Below are 26,808 nucleotides of genomic sequence, written 5' to 3'. Positions count from 1 at the left end.
AGTGCACATGGGAGACACTTCCAGAAGTGCCAGGTCCAATGCAAGGGAGCAGGTAACTATGTGGCAGTACACTAGAGGATTCTTTTTCATAGGCCATTACCCTCAAGAAGAAGAGACATAGCTGACTTCCTAAGCATGCAAAAACAGGGACAGAGACTAAAACAAAATGAGAAGAAACAAAATTATCCCAAATGAAAGTACAACACAAGGCCATGGCTAGAGATCTAAGTGAAATAAATATGTTACATTCCTGATAGGGAATTTAAAGTAATGATCCTAAGGATACTTACTGAACTTGAGAAAAGAGTGCTAGATATGAATGAGACCCGTACACACAGAGATAAGGAATAAGATGGCAGAACTCACTGGCTCAAAAAAATGAAATGAGAAACACATTTGATGTAATGAATAGCAGAGTGGAAGATGCAAAGGAATGAATTAATGACCTAGAGGACAAAGTAATGGAAAGTAAGCAAAATGAACAAAAGAGAAAAAAGAATTACGAAAAACTAGAATAAACTTAAGGAACTCAGTGATTCCATCAAATGTAACAACATTTGCATTATAGGAGTCCCAGAAGAAGAAGAGAGAAAAGGAGAAAGAAAATTTATTTGAAGAGGTAATAACTGAAAACTTCCTTGATCTGGGGTAAGGAAACAGATATCCAGATATAGGAGGCAGAGAACTCCCATAAAAATTAACAAAAGCTGATTCATGCCAAGACATGTTGTAATTAAATTACCAAAGTACAGTGATAAAGAAAAAAAAATATAAAATAAAAGCAGTAATACAAAGAAGACAGCAACTTACAAGGAAAAACCTATAAGACTAGCAGGGGATTTCTCACTAGAAACTTTCTAAGCCAGAAATGATATATTCAAAGTGCTGAATGGGAAAAACCTGCAGCCAAGAATACTCTAACTAGCAAGGCTATCATTCAGAATAGAAGGAGAGATAAAAAGTTTCCTAGACAAACAAGAAAGGAATGAGTTCATGACCAATAAATCAGCCCTATAAGAAATGTTAAAGGGGACTCTTTGGAAAAGACAGCAAAAGTCACAGTGAAAATTTAGGAAACATAAAAGCAGTAAAAATTAATATTTCTGTAAAAACTTACTCAAGGAACTCACAAAAGAGAAAGTTGTAAAAGATGACACATATACCAAAAACATGGGGAAGAGAGGAGTAAAGAATGATTTCAAACTTAAGTGACCATCAACTTAATATAGACTGCTATATGAAGAAATTAAATACAAATATAATGGCAACTGTATATCAAAAACCACTAATGAATAAGCAAAGAATAAAGAGAAAAAAATCCATATATATCACTAAAGAAAATCAGTAAACCATGAAAGGGAGAAAGACAAGAAAGGAGCAGAGAAAATCTTCAAAAATGACCACAAAACAAATAATAAAATGACAAAAAAATACATATTGTTTCAAAAATAACTTTTAATGTAAATGAACTAAAAGCTCCAACCAAAAGACATAAAGTGACAGAATGGATTAAAAAAAAAAAAAAAAGGCTCCCTCTATATGAAATATATGAGAGACTCATTTTAGACCTAAAGACATCTGCAGATTGAAATTGAGGGGATGGAGAAATACTTATCATGCAAATGAATGTCAAAAGAAATCTGAAGGGTGCCTAGGTGGCTCAGTGGGTTAAGGCTCTGCCTTTGGCTCAGATCATGATTTCAGGGTCCTGGGATCAAGTCCCACATTGGGCTCTCTGCTCAGCAGGGAGCCTGCTTCCTCCTTTCTCTCTCTGCCTGCCTCTCTGCCTACTTGTGATCTCTCTCTGTCAAATAAATAAATAAAATCTTTAAGAAAAAAAAAGAAATCTGAAGTAGCAATACTTAGACAAAGTAAACTTTAAAACAAAGACTATAACAAGAGACAAGGAAGAACACTATATAATAATAAAGGGGATAATGCAATAAGAAGATATAACAATTGTAAATATTTATGCACCCAAAATAGGAACAGCCAAACACATAAAACAGTTAATAATGAACATAAAGTAACTAAGCAATAATACTACAATACTAGTGAGTTTAACACCCTACCATACATCAATGATTTTCTAAACAGAAAATCAATAAGAAAACAATGGCTTTGAGTGACACACTGGACCAGGTGGACTTAACAGATAGATTTAGAACATCCCATCCTAAGACAGCAGAATACACATTGTTTTCAAGTTCACATGGAACATTCTTCAGAACAGATCACAGCTTTCAAAACAAGTCTCAACAAACCCAAGAAGAACAAAGTCATATCACACATCTTTTCTGAACACAATTCTATGCAGCCACAAGAAAGAATCTGGAAAGAACAAAATACATGGAGGTTAAAAAAATGTTGTTACTGGGGCACCTGGGTGGCTCAGTGGGTTAAAGCCTCTGCCTTCAGCTCAGGTCATGATCCTAGGGTCCTGGGATTGAGCCCCACATCGGGCTCTCTGTTCAGTGGGGAGCCTGCTTCCTCCTCTCTCTCTGCCTGCCTCCCTGCCTACTTGTGATCTCTCTCTGTCAAATAAATAAATAAAATCTTTAAAAAAAAAGTGTTGTTACTAAACAATGAATGAGTCAACCAGGAAATACAATAAGAAATTAAGAAATTACATGAAACAAATGAAAATGAAAACACAAGTGTCCAAGACATTTGGGATTCAACAAAAGCAGTCCTAAGAGGGAAGCATATTGTAACACAGGCCTACCTTAAAAAGCAAGAAAAATCTCAAATAAACAATCAAATCTTACACCTAAAAGAGCTAGAAAAAGAACAACAAACAAGACTAAAACCAGTGCAAGAAAGAAAATAATAAAAATTAGAATAGAAATAAGTGATATGAAACTAAAACAACAAAAACAATAGAACAGATAAATAAAAGCAGGAGCTGGTTCTTTAAAAAAATTCAATAAAATTGATGAAGTTCTAGCCAGACTTATTAAGAAAAATAAAGAATGGACTGAAATCAATAAAATATCAAATGAGAAGAGAAATAACCGACACCACAGAAACACAAAGGGTTATTGAGGTACCTGGGTGGCTCAGGAAATTGAGTGTCTGGCTCTTGGTTTCTGCTCAAGTCATGATCTCAGGGTGGTAAGATAGAATCCCCTGTTGGGCTCTACACTCAGCATGGAGTCTGCTTGTCTCACTCCTTCCCATTCTGCCCCTCCCCTCACTCACAGGTGCTCTCTCTCTAAAATAAGTAAATAAAATCTTTAAAAATAAGAAATGCAAAGAATTATAAGAGAATATTATGGAAAACCATATGCTAACAAATTGAACAACCTAGAAGAAACTAATAAATTCCTAGAAATATATAATCTACCAAAACTAAAATAAGAAGAAATAGAACATTTAAACAGACTGATAACCAGCCAAGAAATTGAATCTGTAACTTAAAAACTCCCAACAAACAAAAGTCTGGGACTAGATGGCTTCATAGGTGAAATCTACCAAACATCTAAAGAAAACTTAATGTAAGGGCCTACTCAACCTACGCAACCCCATCCCTGTAGAATAGCAGTTCGGTTATTTAGACAGTGCACTCAGGTTGACCCTGCCCCCCCCTCCCCCTGGAGGAACGGACTTAGAAACAGGACGGGTAAAATACAGCCGGCTAGCCCCTGATAACAGAGCACAGGTACCAGGACGTGTCAGGCTAGGCAGAGATAACGGAGCCCAGATACCAGATCATGTTAGGCCAGGTGGAGACGTCCAATTAGTAAAAGCGCATTTATTACCTCCCTACCCACCAGGAAGGTAAACCCCACCTTTCAGGCGCCAAACCAAGGCGCCAATTCTGACCAAGGTGATAGGCTAATTTAAATGACTATCATAGGGTAAAGTGTAATCCAATTGGCCACCCGTGTGTAAGGTAGCATGACTGTACGACATTCACTCTGCGCTACAATCTCATTGGCCAGACTCAACTATATGGCTTTTACTCTATAAAAACTGGCCTATGAGGTTAGGGGACCATCGCTTTCACTTTGTAGGAAGTAGCCCTGACGGGTGGGTTTGGTTCTCCGTGCTGGCGCGAGATAAAGCCTTGCTTAACTTTTGCCTTGTATTGGTCTGGTCCTTTTGTCCAGGGACCCTTCAATTAATATTATTCTTGTGAAACTCTTCCAAAAAATAGAACAGGAAGGAAAACTTCCAAATTCATTTTGTTAGGCCAGCATTACCCTGATATCTAAACCAAATAAAGACTTCAGTGAAAAAGAGAACTATAGGCCAATATCCCTGATCAATGCAAAAATTCTCAACAAATACTAACAATCAATAATCCATTAAAATCCAGCAGGCACCTGGGTGGCTCAGTGGGTTAAAGCCTGCCTTCAGCTCAGGTCATGATCTCATGGTCCCATGATCAAGCCCCACATTGGGCTCTCTGCTCAGCAGGGAGCCTGCTTTCCCCCCAACTGCCTGCTCTCCTGCCTACTTGTGATCTCTGTCTGTCAAATAAATAAATAAATAAAGTATTCATCCAGGATCAAGTGGGATTATTCCTGGGTTGCAAAGGTGGTTCAATATTTGCAAATGAATCAATGTGTTACATTACATCAATAAAATAAAGTATAAGAACCGTATGATCATCTCAATAGATGCAAAATAGCATTTGACAAAGCAACATCTATTCATGGTAAAAAACAAAAACAAAAACAAAATAAAATGAAACAAAAGAAAAGAAAATAACAAAACCCAAAACCAAAAACCTCAGCAAAGTAAGTTTTGAGGCAACATATCTCAACACAATGAAGACCGTTTATGAGAACACCAGAGGTATCATCATCCTCAATGGGGAAAAACTGAGAACAATTTCTCTAAGTTAAGGAATAACACAGAATGTCCACTCTCACCATTTTCTTTCTTTCTTTCTTTCTTTCTTTCTTTCTTTCTTTCTTTCTTTCTTTCTCTTTCTTTCTTTCTTTCCAACATAATACTAAAACTCCAGCCATAGCAATCAAACAACAAAAATAAATAAAATGTATACAGATCGATAAGGATTAAGTTAAACTTTCAGTATATACAGATCACATGGCACTATATATAAAAAACCTCAAGACTCCCCAAAAAGCTGCTAGAACTGATACACGAATTCAGTTAATTTTCAAGATAAAAAATATTGTTTAGAAATTTGTATTTATATGCCAGTAACGAGGAAGCAGGAAAAGAAATCAAGGAATCAACCCAATTAAAATTGCACCAAAAACAAGATATCTAGAAATAAACCTAACCAAAGAGACGAAAGATCTATACTCTGAAAACTTTATAATTTTGTATCACAGATGAAAGAAATTGAAGATGACACAAAGAAATGAAAAGACATTTCATGCTCATGAACTGGAAAAACAAATATTGTTAAAATGTGTATACTTCCAAAGTAACCTACATGTGTAATAGAATCTCCATCAAAATACCAACAGTATTTTCCACAGAATTAGAAAAACAATTCTAAAATTCATATGGAACTACAAAAGACCCCAAATAGTGAAAGCATCTTAAAAAACAAAAGTGAAGCTGGAGGTATCACAATCCCAGTCTTCAACTTATATCACAAAGCTATAGTGATCAAAAAAGTATAGTACTGGTACAAAAATAGACACATAAATCAATGGAACAGAATAGAAAACCCAGAAATAAACACATAACTATATGGTCAATTAATCTTTGACAGACAAAATGAAAAAGACTATCCAATAGGAAAAAGACAGTAAACTGGATAGCTACATGCAAAAGAAAGGAACTGGACCACTTTCTTACACCATACTTAGAAATAAATTCAAAATGGATTAAAAGCTAAATGTGAGGTTGAAACCATACAAATCCTTGAAGAGAGCACAGGTAGTAACTTCCCTGACATCAACCATAGCAACTTTTTTCTAGATAGGTTCCCTAAAGCAAGAGAAACAAAAGCAAAATAAACTATTGGGACTATATAAAAATGAAAAACTTCTGCACAGTAAAGGAAACAAACAAACAAACAAACAAAAAAACCTAAAAGGTAACCCATGGAATGGGAGAAGATGTTTGCAAACGATGTATCTGATAAAGGTTAGTATCGAGAGTATATAAAGAAATTATAACAAACATTCAATACCCAAAAAACAAATAATCCAGCTAAAAAATCGGTAGAAGACATGAATAGACATTTCACCAAAGAAGACATCCATGTGGCCAACAGACTCATGAAAAGATGTTCATTATCAGTTACCATCAGGGAATTGCAAATCAAAATTACAATGAAATATCATCTTATAGCTGTCAGAATGGCTAAATTCAACAACAGAAGAAATAATATGTGTTAACCAGTATATGGAGAAAAAGGAACACTTGTGCACTGTTGGTGGCAACGCAAACTGGTGCAGCCACACTGGAAGACAGCATGGAATTTCCTCAAAAAAGTAAAAAAAAAAAAAAAAAAAAAAAAAAAAAGAATGATTCCATGAAGCAGCAATTAAACTGCTGAGTATTTATCCAAAGAATACAAAAATACTATTTCAAAGAGATACACATACCCCAATGTTTACTGCAGCCAAGATGTGGAAGCAGCCCAAATGTGCCCTGACTGATGATAAAGAAGGTGTAATGTATGTTTGTATGTATAATGCAATGTTATTCAGCGGCCAAAAAAAAAAAAAAAGAAAAGAAAAGAAAAGAAAAGAAATCTTGCCATTTGCAAGGACATAGATGAAGACAGAGAGTATAATGCTAAGCAAAATAAGCCTGTCAAAGAAAGCAAATACCATATGATTTCACTCATAGGTGGAATTTAAGAAACAAAACAACTGAGAAAATGGGAAGGGGAGAGAGAGGAGGTAAATCAATAAACAGACTCTATGAGAATGAAAAAACTTATGGTTACCAGAGGGAAGTGGGGTGGGGTTATGGATTAAACAGGTGATGGGGATTAAGGAGTGCATTTGTTGCGATGAGCATCTGGTGTCTATGGAATTGTTGAATCACTATATTATATACCTGAAACTAAGATAACACTGTATGTTAACTAACTGGGATTAAAACAAAAACTAAAAAAGAAAATTAAAAAAAAGGACAAAGAGCCTAGAAAACATTTTTCCAAAGAACACATACAGGTAAGCAACAGGTACATGAGAATGAACTCAACATCACTAATCATTAAGGTAATACAAATCATAACTACTATCAGGTACATCTCACACCAGTTAGAGTGACTGTTATCCAAAAGACAAGACATGACAAGCAGTGGTGAGGATGTAGAGAAAAGGGAACACTTGTACACTGTTGGTCAGATTGTAAATTGGTACAGCCACTATGGAAAACGGTGTGGAGATTCCTCAAAAAATTAAAAAAAAATAGAACTACCATATGATTCAGTAATTCCACTTCTGGGTATATATCATAAAGAAACAAAATCACTATCTTGAAGAGATATATGCATCCCTATGTTCATTACAACATTATTTATAACAGCCAAGACATGAAAACAATCTAAGTGTCCACTGATGGACAAATGGAACAAGAAAATTTGCTCTCTCTCTCTCTCTCTCTCTGCCATTTGTGACAAAGTGGATGAAACCTGAGGGCATTATACTAAGTGAAATAAATTAGAAATAGGAAGACAAATACTGTATGATTTTATTCATAAAAAGAATAAAAAAAAACTGAACTTATAGAAACAGAGAACAGATTGGTTGTTGCTAGGTGGGTAAAGGAAACCAAAAGTTGCAAACTTCTGGTTCTAAGATAAAAAAGTTCTGGGCATGTATGTACAGCATGGCAACCATAGCTAAAGATACTCTTTTGGATATTTGGAAGTTTCTAACACAGTAGCACTTGAAAGTTCTCATCACATTAAAAAAAAAAAAAAAAAAAGCAACCATGTGAGAATGATGGATGTTAATTAAATTCATGGTGGTAATCATTTCACAGTATATACATATATTAAATTGGCATGCAGTGTACCTTTAACTTATACAATGTTTTTATCATTATATCTCAATAAAACTGAAAAAAATGTCATGGCCCACAAAAAGAAATATGGCAAGTGTGTCAAACAAATTTCAGGACTGAATTGACTTAACTTTCCACCAAGGATTAATTAGCTGTAAAAACAAAAACCATTTTGTCAACCTCTCCCATCAGAATTTGATATGACAATATTGAAACTGAGTAGGTTTAATATTTTAAACCTTAAAAATTCAAGAGAAACATGAATTTCTAGGTAGTTGTCCAACCTCAGATTTTGGAATATTGAGTGTTAACTATCTTACCAGAAACAGCAAAGTTGGAAATTTTTGGGTATGATTGACAAAAACATCTTCTATCTGATAAAATGCTTTTGATAGGGAAGGAAGGCAGAAAGTCAATACTGCTTTAAGCTAACCAGGGAATTTATTTGCTTGTATGATTTCAAAGATCAGAGATAGGATTGGCTTTAATCATGGCATCATTGGAAGTTTTTTATACTAATCAAAGTCCATCCTTGGCTCTATCCACTCTAACATGTCAGTTTCATGCTAAAATTAGTTCTCTTGATAACAAACAAACAAACAAAAATGGCTGCAATGGTTTCAGACCTCACATAGTCACTGTAATGTCCATAGTAAGAAAAATCATATTTCTTTCACTTCCGTGCAAGGAAAAAAGAAACATTTTTTTTTTTTTTCTCCAGAAGCCTTAAAAACTCCTGACATTTCATTGTTTCCTATCATGTTATGTATTCTTTCTTAAGCCCATCATTGGAGACAGGGTATGAAATACAATGGTAGCTTTAGAAAATCAGAGCCTACCTTTATATCTCTGGCAAGAAGTCAAACTTATACAGATGTCATGTCTGACAACTGTGGAGGGGAGCTTTTCTAAAGGAAAATCTGTGAAAAGTGGAGAATATTGCTAGCTAGGATGAACACAGTAGAAGTTAACATAAAGAGAATTGCTTAAGAAAAAAAAAAAAAACTGTGGGTAGAGTAAATGGATTAGAATAAAGAAAGCTAGTTAAGAAATAACTGCAATAACTGAGACTCAAAATGTATAGGTTTATTGAAAGATAACCAGTTTCCATAAAGTTTAATTGATAAGCATCAAGTTAATACTTTCCTATCTGAGATTGTTATACTCTTCAATAGTGTGTCTCTAATCTTTGGTATATCTTGCTCTTGAGTGCTTAGATGTGCCATGCTTTGTGTAACTTATTTTACAAATATTTTCTTTTCCTTCTTCATGTCTGTGATGTAAATACCACTAACATTCACATTTGTAGATGAGGAAATTGAACTCCATGAGGATAAAATATCCAAAATCAAACAATTAGGAAGTGTTGGAATCTATATTTGACTTCTGGCCTACAAACCTGATATATTTAACCACTATATTTTTTTCTTTTTCCTCCCCCTCCTCCCCTTCTCCTTCCCCTCCCCCTCCCCTTCTTCTTCTTCTTCTTCTTTTCTTATTCTTATTCATCAGAATTGATTTATTTATTTGTCAGAGAGAGGTGGAGAGAGAGAGCACGCACAAGCAGAGGGAGGAGCAGGCAGAGGGAGAAGTAGGCTTCCCAATGAGCAAGGAGCACAATGCAGGACTCAAACCCAGTATCCTGGGATCATGACCTGAGCCAAAGGCAGATGCTTAACAGACTTAGCCACCCAGGAGTCCCTGTTTTAGTCTTCTAATTGTGATTAACAGGATCTAAATTGAGGGTTCTTGTTTTGAATTCAGACAGGATAAAATACATTAAAATCCACACTTATTGATAAATAGGAAGTGCTTTCACTTATTCTAGTCTCATTATTTATGACATTTTTCCAACAACTTCACAGAGATTGCTGCAAACCCATCATTTAGATATCTCATCTGAAGTATCCTGTATGATTACACATAGACAGGCAGACTGTTTAATGCTTGCATTTTATTTCCTCTGATTTTTATTAGTCAGCCATTGGTCAGCTTTAGAAGTATTTTTATGTCTTTGCAAATGCTAATTCATTCCCTGTCCCCATGTACCTCATAGGAAACTTACATTGAGTAAGACATGACAGTTGAAGCTGGATTTCTTTTTTAAAGACATATAATGAGCTTTTAATGTATCAAGTAAAATGCTAAATATTAGGAATGAGAAACTGAGGGGTGCCTAGGTGGCTCAGTTGGTTAAGCACCTGCCTTCAGGGTCCTTTGATCAAACCCTGTGTCAGGCTTCCTACAGGGAGTCTGCTTCTCTTTCTCTCTCTCTCTTTCTTCCTCTCTGCCCCTCCCCTCTGCTTGTTCTCTCCTAAACAAATAAGTAAAATCTTAAGGAAAAAAAAAAAAAAAGCAGGGGGCGGATGAGAAGATGAAAAGACTCTCCTCCTTCAATTTATTGGAAGTCAAATCCCACCTTTTATACACTACCATGTGACCACTTCTTAAAAATCATTTTTATGGGTTCCTAGTCTGTTATATATTTCTTAAATGTTAACACTCAAAGAGTTTGACCTCAGTCTTTTTTTTCTCTCAAAAAATAGTTGTGTGTACATTTCTATTGTGATTTAATAAGTATATGTAAATAATAATTGACAACTAAATCTCTATCTATTTGTAGTCTGATATACATTACAAAACATTTACACTTAGATAGTCTACAGACATTTCAAATAACATAGTTAAAGGAAAACTCTTACCCTCTTTCACATTGTTCTTCCTCCTCATCCACTACCCATCTCAGTAAATAGGGCTTTAGTCCAAAGGATCCCTCAATCTAGTCAAACTAAACTCATTTTTTTTCTTTTTTATTCTCCCAATCTATTCACCAAATCCTATCAGTTTTGTCTTCTTATTCTCTCTCAAATCTCCCTCCACACTTCTTATTACTAAAGATCAAGCCTGTATTACTTCTTTCCTTGATTGGTACATTATCCTTTTAATTGCTTCCCAGAGTTGAAATACTACCCCTTCTCCAATTCATCCTTCACCCTGCTATCAGAATGTAGTTTCTAAAGGATTAATTGACTAGCTCTGCTGTTAGAAATCCTTCCTTGCCTTCAGGACAAAACATAGCATAGCATAATATAACATGGTCTTTTTGTATGGCTCTTATCATTCTCTCTAATGTGCTAGGGAAATGAGATATACAGAATGTTTGCTAAGTCCAGAAAACACCGTATCTAATGAGATGGGTACATGACAAATGGCTTATTTATAGCATATATAAAGCATATGAAGACATGATTTCAAAAAAGAAATTATATCATAGTATATCATAGATATGATCATTTTAACATACTAAGGACCTGAATCAAACATTTTATATTTTTATCATCTTTATAAAATTTTAAGTTGCAAAATGTTTATCTTTGTACTAATTAGAATGAATTATAACTATATAATATAAGCAGCACCTGCCATCTTTTTTAATGTGTGAAAAGTTTATTAGGTATTCATTCTTTCACTCTTAAAAATGGGAATGGCAGCAACCATGCCCTGGCAAAGGCAAGATGACTAAAGTTTTAGAGCTCTCAAGAATAAAGGTCTGGGGTCACTCCACTAGTAAAGCACAAAGACTAGCCAAAGTACTGGCTAAAAGTGAGGGAAATGTAGAAGAGCAATAGAACAGAGAGACAATGAATATTGATAATGGTGTCAGAAAAGACCAGATGAAGCAGCAGAAGCTGCAGCTTGCTTCACAAATCCTCATTCCTTAAATCTTTCAGACACTGAGGCAAGCTAACACCTTAAGGGAGCCTACAAATAATTGGATTTTACCTCTGTCCTCCTCTGCTCTGCTCAGAAAAGAAATGAAAGTATATTGTCCTCACAATTACGGAGACTCTATGTTGTAATATGAAAACAGATATGAAAGGCAGTAGTGTATCTTTGTGGTTCTAGAGTTGGAACATATCATTCTTCCCACATTCACCACTTCAAATCTTCCAGGCCTTACCAGTGGTTTATTGTAGCTGCCACTATAGTGATTGGATCTGTGTGGAATCTCACATACTCCATTCAAGGACAACTTTACAACTCCTTGATTCCTGCCAGCATTTTCTACCCAGGGGATTTCCTAAGGATGACTCCATGGGACTCTTCTTGGTTTTCACATATGCACAATCTAGTCTTTTTTTTTATGATTTTTTGTTAAGATTTTATTTATTTATTTGACAGAGAGTGAGATCACAAGTAGGCAGAGAGGCAGGCAGAGAGAGAGGGGGAAGCAGGCTCCCTGCTGAGCAGAGAGCCCAACGTGGGACTTGATCCCAGGACCCTGAGATCATGACCTGAGCCAAAGGCAGAGGCTTAACCCACTGAGCCACCCAGGCACCCTGCACAATCTAGTCTTAATGCTAACACCAATGGAGCGGCACTTTCATTAATGGCAGATGAGAAATCATGGTTAAGTTCTTCTGTATTTCTCACCTTATGAAAGTCAGGCCTATATAAACTAAGAAACAGTATATTTGCATGCTATAGAGTCATCCTAAGGGATTAAAAAAATCATTTAGCAGTAACCAGCTTATTAAAATATTTTCTAACCTACTTTACTTTTCTGTCTCTCACTTCTGTTCTCTGGGATTACAGTACCTAATAAAACAATAGCAATTAAACACTCTGCCCCAGACTTTGCTTTCTGGGGAACAGAGGCTAAAATAAAAATCCTTTTTTGAATTGCATGATATTTCTCAAGTAAGAAGAGAGCAATGAAAATGTAGTTTGAAGATGTAAAAACTGTGAACATAAATAGCACTGGTATTCCCTACTAAATGATTATGAATGGACTTTATATTCAGAACAATATTCTGCATTTAAATAGATTGTTGGTATTTTTCTAATTTTATTACTTTATGTAATAATTTAAGATCCAGATAGTAGGCATCTTTAGTATGCTCCTTCTGTTGACCAAAATCTTTGAATGATGGTCATATTTATCACTTATTTTTAATAATATTTTTAAGATCAATTAACATCATGGACAGTTTTATTATTTGGAAAGTTATGAGAATACTAAATATAATTTCTCAATATATTTTTTGAAAGAAAGCCTCATGAATTCTCTTCATGTGTAATCTATTATATTACTAAGTAAGAAATCAAAGAAGTGAAAAAAAAAAATGTCTGAGTTCTGAGAGTGAATATGCCCAGATATAACTAAAGATATGAATGAAGACAAATTTTTAAATTTAAGAGCAAGGACACTAATTTTAAACTCCTCATGCCATAAAAAAATTATCTATCTTATTTTTTAAATTTTTTCTATTATAAAATTAATCCCTCTTTCATCTCTTACTTGCTCTTACTCTCACTCTTGCTCTTTGATCTCTTGCACTACCACACTCTCTCTGGCAAAGAGTCTACAGTAGAAATATGACACTACCAGAACTTTCCTAAATTCCTGCCATGGTAGTATCATCTCTTGGCAGACTCAGAATGGATGTCTTGGTGCCTAATTTATAAAAATATTACTTTAGTTGAATCGCCGTGTTAAAATAATACATGTCATAAAGTATGTATAGGCTCTACAACATTAAAGGTAATTCCAGTGGGAGCAAACGATCTCAGATGATAAGCTTTCATTAATCATAGATGTCACTATTAGTAAATAAAGGAACATTGAGGTTCCTTAAAGCAGGAACCACAAAAAAGGAGGAAACGTTAAAAGATATATATGAGAAAATCAGATACTCTTAAGAGTAAGCCTGATGCTCTAAAATATTAAATTGTGCTCAAAATCTTTAGAGAGAAAATATTTCATTGTTTTAACAGCTTCACTTTGTCATGTTTATGTGCTTACACACCAGAATAAATAATGTTCTATTACATTTGAGAGCTGACTTTTATCCAGTTACATGACTCTCTTGAGTAATGAAAACTCACCTAAACATCATTTAGCCTACATCTTGGTTGAGTTACTTGTAGTTTAGCAAGTAGCATACAAAACAAACAAACAAACAAACAAAACAAAAAAAAACCAGCTATTTGATTGGTTCCTACATACACCAACAAGAATGTCTCTAAATTCAGAGAAATCCAAAAAAGAAGGTAGTCAGTTGTCCCAATGCATTAAAAGAAAAAGAAAAAGGAAAATAAAATGTATTTAGATAAAAGAGTAAATAAAATATTTTTTATTCTTGTCAAGTCATAAAGTAGGATTTTTATAAAGGCTATATCACATGTTGAAATCGGCAAAAGGTATCCTAACTTTTTGTTTTGTTTTGTTTTCTATAATAAAACATTTTTAGACTTTGAATCTTTATAGTAATGCTCATTTCCCCATTTTTCAATACTATCAACTAATTCCCACACATATCTTTTTTGTTAATTACATTACTGATCATCTGTGGGGGGTGGGGAAAATCTTTCCAGTATGACATTTAGCAATAATCAGGATGTGCGGAGTTTTATTAGCATGGGTGTATAGATTCTCACCAATCTTGTTTCTTAGTTTAGTGCACAGAGAGGAACTATATTTTCCACAATTCTTTGTAATTAGATTGTTACTCTATGAGTAGTTCTGGGCAATAGAAGGTGGAGAGTAGTGTATACCCTACTTTGTCCTGGTCTCTAAAATTTCCTATAAGAGCCTTGGCTAGGAAACTAACCTCATCCTTATCACCAAAAGTAAAGGATTTCAGATCTCAAAGCCACACAGTAGAAAGATACTGGAGTCCAGAATGACTACTAGATAAAAGATTATTAGGAAAGATTCCTCACTAGCATTAGGTAGTTAAATTGGGGGGGGGGGTAGTTTAGAAAAAATCTTGCATTTGGCTAATCCACTGAAATTTGGAAATTATTTTAGCAGCCAATGGTAAATACCTTCATGATTATGGAATCAAATACAGTGATCATGAAGGTCAAATATAGTTATCAGATATATACAATAGGGCAAATTGATATGTGTAACTCTTCATTTAATTTCAGTCATCTCAGATACATTCATCTGATGAAGTTCCATTGAACAGAAAAAGAATATTTGAATGTAATTGGTAGGTTCTATAAAAATCTGAACATGTGAACTATGGAAAATCATAATCCCCACACTGATATGAAAACCAATTTCTTCTATAATTTCCAACCATAGAAATATAATTGAGGTCATTTATCTCTCAGGAGGCAATAAGTTACCTCTGTCTTCCACTACTACTCTACCCAGTCTTCACAGACCTTCAATTTCCAGCTATTTGAAAAATAGAGATGTTGATTATTGTGACAAAAGCTATTTTTAACAATCAGTATGAGGATACACTGAAAATATTAGTGATATGCTCAAATCAAGATTTTTTTATCAATTAAAAAAGAAAAGCAATTAGGCATTCTAGAGAAAGCATAGAGATAGCGTACAAGAAAGTAACAAAAAAAATTTGAGGCAAGTTAAATTATGTAATGATTAAAATAGTTGATGAAGCTTAGAATAAAGACACTTAACCAAAAAGGTATGAATATTATACATAGAATGATAGGAATAGAGACATTTGGACCTAGAGAGGAAAAAAAAAAAATCTTAGCATACTACCTGTTCTGCAGTAAAATTAATAAATACATACAAACGATTAAATATCTTCAGTAAATGTTGTTTTTGTTTTTCACTTTTTAGAATTAACCTATAATAATACACACCCAAGACAAAAATATTACCAGAGCATAAGTGTTTTTAACCTGGATGATGTGGAAGGAAAGATATAATAGCAAAAGTTGGAAAATAAAAGGGAGGAGTAGAGGTAGAGATAAGAATAGTATTGGTAATATCTTCATATTTATATAGAGATTAATCAAATGATGATGGATAATTAAGAAGTTAATAGCTGTAAAGGGAAGTTGATGGAAGGATATTGGGCTTAATGTAAGGGGTTCAAATAAGTAGACTATATCTAGAATTAATGCAAGACATAGTAGCATAGGTATCCTATTTAATATTATTGAGGTAACCAAGAAGAGAAAATAACTTGTTATATATGTTTATATCCCAGTATGGGGAAATTTGACAATGGACTTCTGCTGTTTATTATTGCTTTTTGTATTTGTTTAAACTACATGCATGTTTACCTTTTTCTTTTCTTTTCTTTTTTCTTTTCTTTTCTTTTCTTTTCTTTTCTTTTCTTTTCTTTTCTTTTTTCTTTTCTTTTTTTTTTTAACAAGACATAGTAATGGGAAGAGAAGATGAAAAAAGAAGACTTAAAGAAAACAGTAATTATAAGAAAGTACTGACCAGAAAACAGGCTGCCTGACGAGACAAAACATGGCACATTTAGAAACCTCCAACTAACTTCTGAGCATAGATAGAAACAAAGGTGGACAGATAATCAGTGTGGGTCGATCTTCCACTTTTACATGATGTTTGATTGAGCCTTCTTAATTGATAGATAAATGGAAGAGCAAAAACTACTCAACTCACTAAAAGTTGCCTATTCTTATATATTTTGCTATAAGAAGTTAGTTTGGGGGAAGGCAGTAGGCAAACTTTCATAGAAGCTAAGGAGTATCTTGGTTGGGAAGGTATTATGACATTCTTGATGTTTCATGTTATTAGATTTTGTTTTCATGAAGATTGGAGATGATCCAAGTAATGTCTACCAGAAAGAAGTCATTAAGGACTTCAAAAGAGAGCACAATATAAGGGAAGAAACATAAATCTTCATGAGGATGCTTTTCATAAGGTATCATATTCCCTTTTCAAAAGTATAAGCACTTTATTTTATAAATTATTCTACTGCTGTTCGGGTTAATGTAGAGCATGAAATCAGCCATAATACCTGGCTTGCTAGAATGTAACACAGAGGCTGTGGAGGGGAGGGAGGGTTTTGGAGAAGAGTGTAGACCTTTGGAATGTCAAGGCCTGCATGACCAATCTGTGCCATTGGAATGCCATGGGGAGTTGCCTTCCCCAAAACTTTCTTAGCCTGACCAGCAGCCCTGTAATCTAAGAGACCTATGCATTGCCCTTTAGGCTATGTTTAGCACAACTCAAGAATGCGCAGATTAGCATATTGCATCTTTCAGGTAAATAAATCCTCCTAATTTCAGTAAGACCCTTTATATCATGTGCTTGAGAAACAGGATTCGTGATTATCCTGAGGGGTCTATAAAAGCGGGAGCAAAGAAGAACAAAGGGTCTTTGTCTCTGAGCATTGACTCTCTTGCCTTCTCCTATCTTTTACAGCAAAGTTTGGAGTAATCTTTCATCCGTTGGTACAGGGATTGCTGGCCATTCCTGGCATTCAGGGGCATCTGACTTAAGTTATGGTGAATATTTACCTCATCCTTACAGTGATCCAACAGTTATTGACTGATAAGATCTTGGCATCTGTTAATCAACAACTTCTCTGTCGTCATTTTTTTTTTTTTTACAGGAGTCTGCTACATTAAATAATTTGTCACTGTGCAAAGACCATGAATTGAGATGGCTCCTAGGATTTCTATAATTTCCCTTATGTTAAATAGGTTACCATACTGGATATATTTCTCTCTGATGGTCTTCATGTTCTCACCTACATTTCACTATTTTGCTAACTCATTAACATTTGTTGTATAGTCACTTCACCTTAAAATATAGTGGATATACAGCAGGAAGACTCAACTTTCCATTTGACCATGCAGAACCAAAATAAGTGGCTTTATGATATGCCAGACCTAAGAAGAAATGGTATATTTTCTTGATCTTGCTGCCAATATAAAGTCTTCTATTTTCACTTTGATGTGGTTACCTCATGTAGTTGTGGTGTGTTTATTAGGGCTGACTCTTCCCAAAATTCCGTATTGAAAGACCAACACAGATCTTGTGTCCTTAGTTTCTTTGAACTTATTCAGAGATTCTCTCATGTAGCTCCCCATCTAGAAGCCCTCTTTCACATCATTTCACACTCAATGAAGAATTGCTGTTAAGTATGTTCTCTGTATACTAAGAAAATACTTCTATATATCCTATTCTTTTCCCATTTTATAATTTTTGGTTAAATTCTACACTCTGAGTTTCTGAGATCTCTACTAATGACCAAAGTAATGTTTTTGAAATGAAAGGAACACAAAAAATAAATCAACTGCCCAGTTTTTGCTTTAAAATCAGTTTATAAGTCTTGTTTTGAAAACCAAACTATTTTTTTTTTACTTTTTATTTTGAATGAGTTATTCCATATTCATACACCCCAGGTTTATACATAGTTAACAGGAAAAAAAAACATCATTTTAGTTCATATTAAATAACAAAAAAAATAAGTTGACATATGTTTTATATAAGATAAATGATTTGGTCTAGACTTCTGGAAGAGATGACAATGGGTGTTTAAAAAAAGGGGGGGGGTGGCTGGGTGGCTTGGTGGGTTAAAGCCTCTGCCTTTGGCTCAGGTCATGGTCCAGGGTCCTGGGATCGAGCCCCACATAGGGCTCTCTGCTCAGCAGGGAGCCTGCTTCCTCCTCTCTCTCTGCATGCCTCTCTGCCTACTTGTGATCTCTGTCTGTTAAATAAATAAATAAAATCTTTTTTAAAAAAGTACTAGGAGCACTTTGGTGGCTCAGTGGGCTAAAGTGTCTGCCTTCAGCTCAGGTCCTGATCCCAGGGTTCTGGGATTGAGCCCTGCATTGGGCTCTCTGCTCAGCAGGGAGCCTGCTTCCTCCTCTCTATCTGCCTGCCTCTCTGCCTATTTGTGATCTCTGTCAAATAAATAAATAAAATCTTAAAAAAAAAATACTAGTAACTAAATTGGGATCATGCAAGCCAGAAAGTCCAAATGAACTATAGGATGAAGTAAAACACTCCCTAAAAATATGATCCAGTAGCAATAAATTTTGGGGAAACAGTAGATAGTAGTTGTAATCAGCAATGCGGTAACTGAACACAAAATATTTACATTAATTACAAGGCTAAGATATAAGAATCAGGGATTCCATTGCCTATGTTTTTCATAGTTTATTTACCTACTGAAGGACATCTTTGTTGCTTCCAAATTTTGTAAATTATGAATGAAGGTGCTCTAAATATCTGGATACAGTTTGTTGTGTGAACATAGCTTTTCAATTCATTTTGCTAAATACCAAGACGTACAATTACTGGATTATGTGGTGAGAGTGTATTTCATCTTGTAGGAAACTACTAAACTATCTTCCAAAGTAGCAGTACCATTTCGTCTTTCCACTAGCAATTAATGAGAATCCTGTTGGTCTACATTTTGTCAGCATTTGGTGTTTTCAATGTTTTCTTTTCAGCCATTCTAATAGTTGTGTGGTGGTACCTTATTATTGTTTTAACTTGCAATTTCCCAATAACATAAGATGCTAAACATCTTTTTACATACTTACTTGCCATCTACATATTTTTTTCAGTGAAGTGTCTGTTCAGGTCTTCTGTTTTTTTTTGTTTTTTTTTTTTTGAGAGAGAGTGTGAGCATGAGAGGCGTGAGGGGCAGAGGGAGAAGCACACTCCCCGCTGAGCTGGGGGCCTGATGTGGGACTCCATCCCTGGACTCCAGGATCATGACCTGAGACAAAAGCAGTCACTTAACACACTGAGCCACCCAGGCACTCTCCTCTGCTTATTTTTTGAGTTGCATATGTTATTATTGAGTTGTCAGAGTACTTTTTTATTTATATTTTATTTTTATGTTATCATTTTATATTCTTTTTATATTTTATTAGGCATATCTTTGGTAATTTTTCTCCAATCTGTGGCTTGCCTTCTCATTATTTTGACATTTTCCTTTGCAAAGTTTAATTTTAATAAAGTCCAGTCTATCAATTATTTATTTCATGAATGATGTTTTTGGTATTGTATCTAAAAATTCATCATCATACCCAATGTCATCTAGTTTTTCTCCTATATTTTAAGAGTTTTGCAGTTTTGCATCTTACATTCCAATCAATAATATTAACAAGGAAAAGCAACAGACTAAATTTATAATCCATATACTAAAGTAACTCTTTGGGTTACTACTAGGGGCAGAAAAGTGGGGTGAGTGGAGAGATATTTATCATAGTTGTATGGACTTTCAGTTATGTAGGATTAATAAATTCTAGAGATCTAATTATAGCATGGTGACTATAATCGATAAAGCTGTATTGTATACTGGAAATTTGTTAAGAGAGTAGATCTTAGGTCCTCTCACTACAAGAAAATAAAAATCAAGGCAACTGTAAGAGGATGTGTATGTTAACTAATTTAATTGCAATAATTATTTTGCTATAATCATATATATATGCACACCAATGTCATGTTGTATACTTTATTTTTTTAAATATTTTATTTATTTGACAGACAGAGATCACAAGCAGGCAGAGGAAAGCAGAGAGAGAGAGGAGGAAGCAGGCTCCCCACTGTACAGAAAGCCTGATGTAGGGCTCAATCCCAGGACCCTGGGACCATAACCTGAGCCGAAGGCAGAGGCTTTAACCCACTGAGACACCTAGGCGTTCAAGTTGTATACTTTAAATATATATAATTTTTTATTGAAAAAATAAAGAAACTCTTTTGGTTTTCTGAAACATATATTTACATATATCAGTTAATATTTAGTTATTACAAAGCCACACATTAGATACAGTTTCTAAATGATATTGAAGGTTGAAAAGCTAACATTAAGGGGCCACTTACAATTTCTTTATCATTTAAAGAAAATAGAATAGTTTTGTTTTACGGGGCATCTGGGTGGCTCAGTGGGTTAAAGCCTCTGCCTTCAGCTCAGGTCATGATCCCAGGGTCCTGGGATCAAGCCCTGCATCAGGCTCTCTGCTCAGTGGGGAGCCTGCTTCCCCCTCCCTCTCTGCCTACGTCTCTGCCTCCTTGTGATCTCTGTCTGTCAAATAAATAAATAAATAAATAAATGAAATCTTAAAAAAAAGAATAGTTTTGTTTTTCTTTGCAGCTGTAAAATGTGTAACTTTATGAGAAACTAAGAAACATTTTATTAAAAGTGACATTTCTATTAACATGCTTAGTTATGTGTTTAATAGACATCATTTCTTTTTACATCATTTTCCTTAGTATTGAAAAGAAAGGGAAAGCTATAATGTAATAATTCATACGTAAATTTTATATAATTTTCATAATAATAATTCACATTTGAATTGAATTTTACTACATTTTCATTTCATAACGAAATTAACACTATTTTTTAAGGAAATTAACACTATTTTTATTGACCTTTGATTCCTCTTAAAATCCTCCAAATGTGGGGTGCCTGGGTGGCTCAGTGGGTTAAAGCCTCTGCCTTCAGCTCAGGTCATGATCCCAGGGTCATGGGATTGAGCCGCACATTGGGCTCTCTGCTCAGCAGGGAGCCTGCTTCCTCCTCTCCCTGCCTGCCTCTCTGCCTACTTGTGATCTCTCTGTTTTAAGATTTTTAAAATCTTAAAAAAAAAAAAAAAAATCCTCCAAATGTGCTTTGTTTCTTACATGGAATCACCTAGAATTTTGGATTGAAGGTATTATCTTAAGGATGTTAAACCTTACGACCATATCAATTTATTCATTTATTCTTGATTTAGTCACATAACACTTATTGAACATTGATTATGTTTTCAACACATAAGATTTAAGGAAATTTAACCTCTTTCCTATATAAATGATCACTTCATTGGAAAGACAAATATATAATAATAGCAGTATAGAGAACTATAACTCTAACAGGGTTAACTACAGATTATACTTATAGCACAGAGAAAATAGCTCTTGGGTGAGTTAAGAAGATAAGTATTTGAGCTGAGTCTTGAAAACCAAATATAGTCATTCAGGTTGAGAAGAGGTAAGAAAGGTTGTCAACACTTGGAGGAGGAAATCATTGGGGAGCTTGGAGCAATAATCAGGGCCAGCTTGTGAAGTCTTTTATGCCAACATAATGAATTTGTAGGCAACACTGACTGATTAAATTCTTTTAATATTTTACACAGTGGAATAACAACATCAGTTTTGCATTTTAAAATATTTCTCACATAATAATCTAAATGCATTCATTTAAGTTCAATGCAGTTTATTCTTCTCTAGTGTCAGATACTAGGAAAACAATACTGAAAAAAGGCAAAGGGCCTATAATTAGATGAAAAACAGAATGTGAACAAAAAGATTAAAAAGCTCAGAAGATATCAACTAAGAAAAATAATCTAAGATACTTTGTAAAATTTTGTCATCTAAGAAAGGTGACCTTGACAAAAAGACAAATATTTAGAAATTAATGGTGGCAGGGTTTGCTTAGCATGAAAAGATGTTGATAATTGTGATATCATATATAAAGATAAAGAAAAATAATGTTTTAAAAAAGGTATGATGGTAGCAATGACAGCAAAATGGTGAAATAAAAAGTTTCAGCTCTTATCTCCACAGAAACACTGATTTAACAACCATCTATAGATGAAAATACCTTCATGAAGGTCCTGGAACCCAGAAGAGAAGTTACAGCATCCCAATAGAGCATTGATGAGACTAAAAAGAATACTTTCACTCTATCCATGTCACCCCTCACCCAGGCTGGCACAGTGCAGTACCAAGAAAGACCCTCTCAACCTGTAAGTTCTCCTGTGGGGGAAAGAGAGAGTAAAGTGACATTTGACTTTTCCTACCTGAGAAAGTTGCTTTTGTCCTGCCATACCCACTGAGGAAGTATTAGCTATATTGTCTAGGAGTAGCTAAGAACAAAGGAAATTAGAAGTTCTCAATAATTATTCCCTGATTCTCAACAGATGGCCTGCTCCCTCAGTAGCAGGTTCACCCAGAGACTCCAGAAGCAGTTTAGCTGGCTCTCCAGTAGATCCCATCAACTGGTCAATCAAGAATCTCCAGCAATACTGGCTGGTAAAGGACTTACTCTGACAGAGCCAGGTTACAAAGACTGGAAGAGGTGACTACTTGTTCAAATCCACCAAAATAAGAAAGAAAGGATCATGAAGAATCAGGGAAACATGACATTAGCAAAGGACAAAATAAAGCTCCAATAACTAACTTTAAAGAAATGGAGATCTACAAATTTTCTAGCAGATAACTCAAGAAAATCATCTTAAGGAAGTTCAGTGAGCTAGGAGAGATCAAGAACAAAACTTAATTAGGAAAACACTGCATGAGCACAATGAGTAGTTCAAGAATAAGTAGGTACGTTAAAAAAGAATGAAACAAAAATTCTGGAACTGAAATATACAGTGATTTAACTGAAAAATTCAATAAATAGCTTCAACAACAGATTTGATTAAGCAGAAGAATGAGAAAACTCAAAGACAAATCACTTGAAATTAAATGATCAGAGGAAAAAAAAAAAGTGAAGAAAGCCTAAGGAACTTAATATACATCACCAAAAAACCCAACATACACGTTATAAAATTCTCAAAAAGACAATTGAGCAGGAAGCTCATTTAAAGAAATAATGGCTGAAAACTTCCTGAATCTGGAGAGGGAAATAGACATCCAGACTCATAAAGCAGAAAACATCCCAAATAGGTTGAGCCTAATGAGGTCTACACTGAGACACATAATTAAATTGTCAAAAATCAAAGATAAATAGAATTTTGAAGGCAGCAAGAGAAAAGTGACTTGTCATATACGAGGAAACTACCAGAAGGCCATCCATCAACAAACTTCTTAAAAAATACATCACAAGAAGAATAAAGTAGAATGTTATTTCCAAAAGCATAAACAAACAAACAACTTCCAAAAATACTACCCTGGCAAAGCTGTCCTTCTGAAATGCAGGAAAGAGAAAGAATTTCACAAACAAAAACTGAAGAAGTTCATCACTACATCTGCCTTTCAAGAAATGCTAAAAGGAGTTCTTCAAGTGGAAACAAAAGGACGTTAACAAAAACATACAAACTTGTACAAGATTAAATCTTACTTGTAAAGGTAAGTATATAGACAACTACAGAAAATGTAAGACTGCAACCATGGTCCATAAGTCACTTTTAACCCTAGTATAAAAGACTAGAGTAACTATAGTCACAAAAATTTGTTAATGGATATTCACCATTAAAATAAGTAAATCCTGACATCAATAACATAAAATGTGTATACGGAGAGTAAAATCATAGTGTGTGTGTGTGTGTGTGTGTGTGTGTGTGTGTGTGTGTTGTGTGTGAAATTCAAGTTAAGTTGTTATCACCTTAAAACAGTCTGCTATGACTCTAAGAATGACAAAAATTTTATACAAGCCCCTGCATAACCACAATAAAAAAATATAATGGGCACAGAAAATGCAAAGAGAAAAGAATTAAAATTCACCACTACAAAAAATTATCAAACTACAAGAGAGACAGCAAGAGAAGAACAGAAGAACAACAAAACATACAGAAAGCAATAAACAAAATGGCAATTGTATGTACTTACTTATCAATATTAATTTAAACATAAATGGATTAAACTCACCAAACAAAAGACATAGAATGCTTAACACCAAGTTAAAAAAAAAAATCATCCATATATGTGCTATCTATAAGAGACTCAGTTCTATTTAAGAACACACATATTCTAGAAATAAAGTGACAAAATAAAATTCCATGCAAACAGCCACCAAATAAGAGCCAGGTGGTCATATCTATTTTAGACAAAACAGACTTCAAGTAAAAACTATCATGAGAGGGAGGAGGGGCATAACGGAGAAGTAGGATACCTTGTTTCAACCGGTCCCCTAAAGTGAGCTAGATATCTACCAGAACACTCTGAACACTCATGAAATCAGCCTGAGATGTAAGATTATACACTTCTTCAGGGGCAGAAAGCATCAGTGGAGAGGTAAAATGGGGTGGGAATGCTCAGACAGATATTGGAGGATAAATAGAAGGGGAGGGAGCCACTAGAAGTGACCCATTGAAAAGTAATACCCCAATACAAAAATGCCCTGTGACTGGGGGCCAGCATTAATTTGGAGTCTGGTTAAAAGGACTCAAAAAGAGCAAAAGATCTTAAGGGGCAACTGGTGGAATCAGGAGGTCATGATCATGGGCCTAAGCCCATAGTCCCAGGATGGTCACCACCAGTGACCACCCATTCTGAGAGAGCCCAGTGGGGAGTCCAGTCCATGGTCCCTGAGCCCCTGGCTTTCCACTGCTTGCACCACCACTTGGGCTGGGTGCACTCCTGCCTGCACCTGAGAACCTGGCATGACCTCTGGTCGGGATCCCTCAGCCTTCTGTGGCCCACAGCCTTCTGTGGACTGCAGCCTTCCATGATCTGTGCGACCAAGGGGCCTAAGTGCACCCAGCCCATGCCTGGGAGAACCCAGCGTGAACTCCAGTTGGGGTCCCTCAGCCTGTAGCCTTCCATGACCTGCACGACCTGTGGGGTCTGAATGCATCCAACGTGGGCCTGGACTCTAGACAGCAGTCCCAGCAAAGGCAGCCATTGGAAGTGGGTTCCCTGGACCAACATTATTCATGGTTTTAGTGGCATGGGGGTGCAGAGACAAGCAGGGGCCTTAGGTGACCACTGGGATAGTGGTTGGGGGTGCATACTGCCTGTGGGAGGTTGCGCTGTTCAGCAGAGTTTGTAGGGGGAGAGTCTGTGTGTTCTGGACTACCCAGAGGGGAAGAGACTGAGACTTCTCTCTGAGGCTGAGGTCTGGGTGCTGACAGATTCATGCTCGGACCTTCTGAAAAGCCACAAAAAACTGCCAAAGAACAAAAACCTCAGAAAATAAAAGCATGAAAAACTGGTTTCCACAGAGCCTCGCCCCTTGATAGAGGGCAGGGAGACTCAACCCAAGCAAGAGTCACTGGTAAACAATGCAGCAGGCCCCTCCACCAGAAGACAAGCCAAGAGAACAAGAGGACAACCACCACAGGGTCCCATGAAATTATAAAATCCCAACATCAGGGGAAAACAATATATTAAGCTCCCAGTATTGCCCCAAAGCCTGCATATTTCATAAATACAATTTTACTTACTTTCTCTCTTTTTTTTAATTTGTTCCCACAATTCTTGTTCTTTTAATTTTTTTAACCTACTTACCATTAAAACTGGAGGTTTAATACAACATATTCCATAATAACTTAACTTGAACTTTTTTCATACATATGCCTGTTTCTTTTTCTTTCTTTTTTTCTTTTTTTTTTTTAATACACATATGGATATAAGGTTCAAGGTAATCCCCTTTCCCTCATCAATACTACCCCTATATATAAACCAGTTTTAATCTGCCTATATCTCTGAAAAGTTGAGTACTTTAACAAAGATAACTGAGATACAAACCAGAAAGAAACAAAATAACCTTCCTCACCTACATTGAGGATTTATAACCACACTACCATCTTATCCTTCTGTCAGTGTTTCTATGTATTTGTTTTTGTTCTGGTATTACTTATCTGTTCTGGTATCTTATTAGTGGGGTTCATTTTGGCTGGGTTTTTCTTTTTTTCTTGTCACTTACTATTTTTTGTCTTTTGTTTGTTCATTCTTGTTTACGCACCTTATAAATCTTACTTTTGGTACTCATTTTGGCTGGGTTTCCCACTTTTTTTTTCCCTCTTTCTCTCTCTCTCTCTCTCTCTCTCTCTCTCTTTTTTTTTTTTTTTCTTTTTTTCTTTCTTTTTGGTGGTGACTTCCAATTGCACCGAAACTTTCCAGGGTGCAACTTGCCTGGATCATGGCTGATATATTCAGCTATCCATCCCTTAAATCACCTCACCAAAATGACTAGGAGGAGGAACACCCAACAGAAGAAAAATTCAGAGACTGTGCTCTCTGCCACAGAACTATTGGATATGGACATAAACAGTATGTTGGAAAAGGAATTCAGGGTAACAATTATCCAGGCAATGGCTTGGAGAAGACCATTAGTGACTACATAGATTCTTTAAGGGCAGAAATGAGAGTTGACCTGGCTGAAGTTAAAAATGCTATCAATGAGATCCAATCTAAATTAAATACTCTAACAGCTAGGG

Source organism: Martes martes (genome assembly GCF_963455335.1).
Source record: "Martes martes genome assembly, chromosome: 10".
Classification (NCBI taxonomy): domain Eukaryota; kingdom Metazoa; phylum Chordata; class Mammalia; order Carnivora; family Mustelidae; genus Martes; species Martes martes.
Note: the sequence above shows the minus strand (reverse complement) of the source record.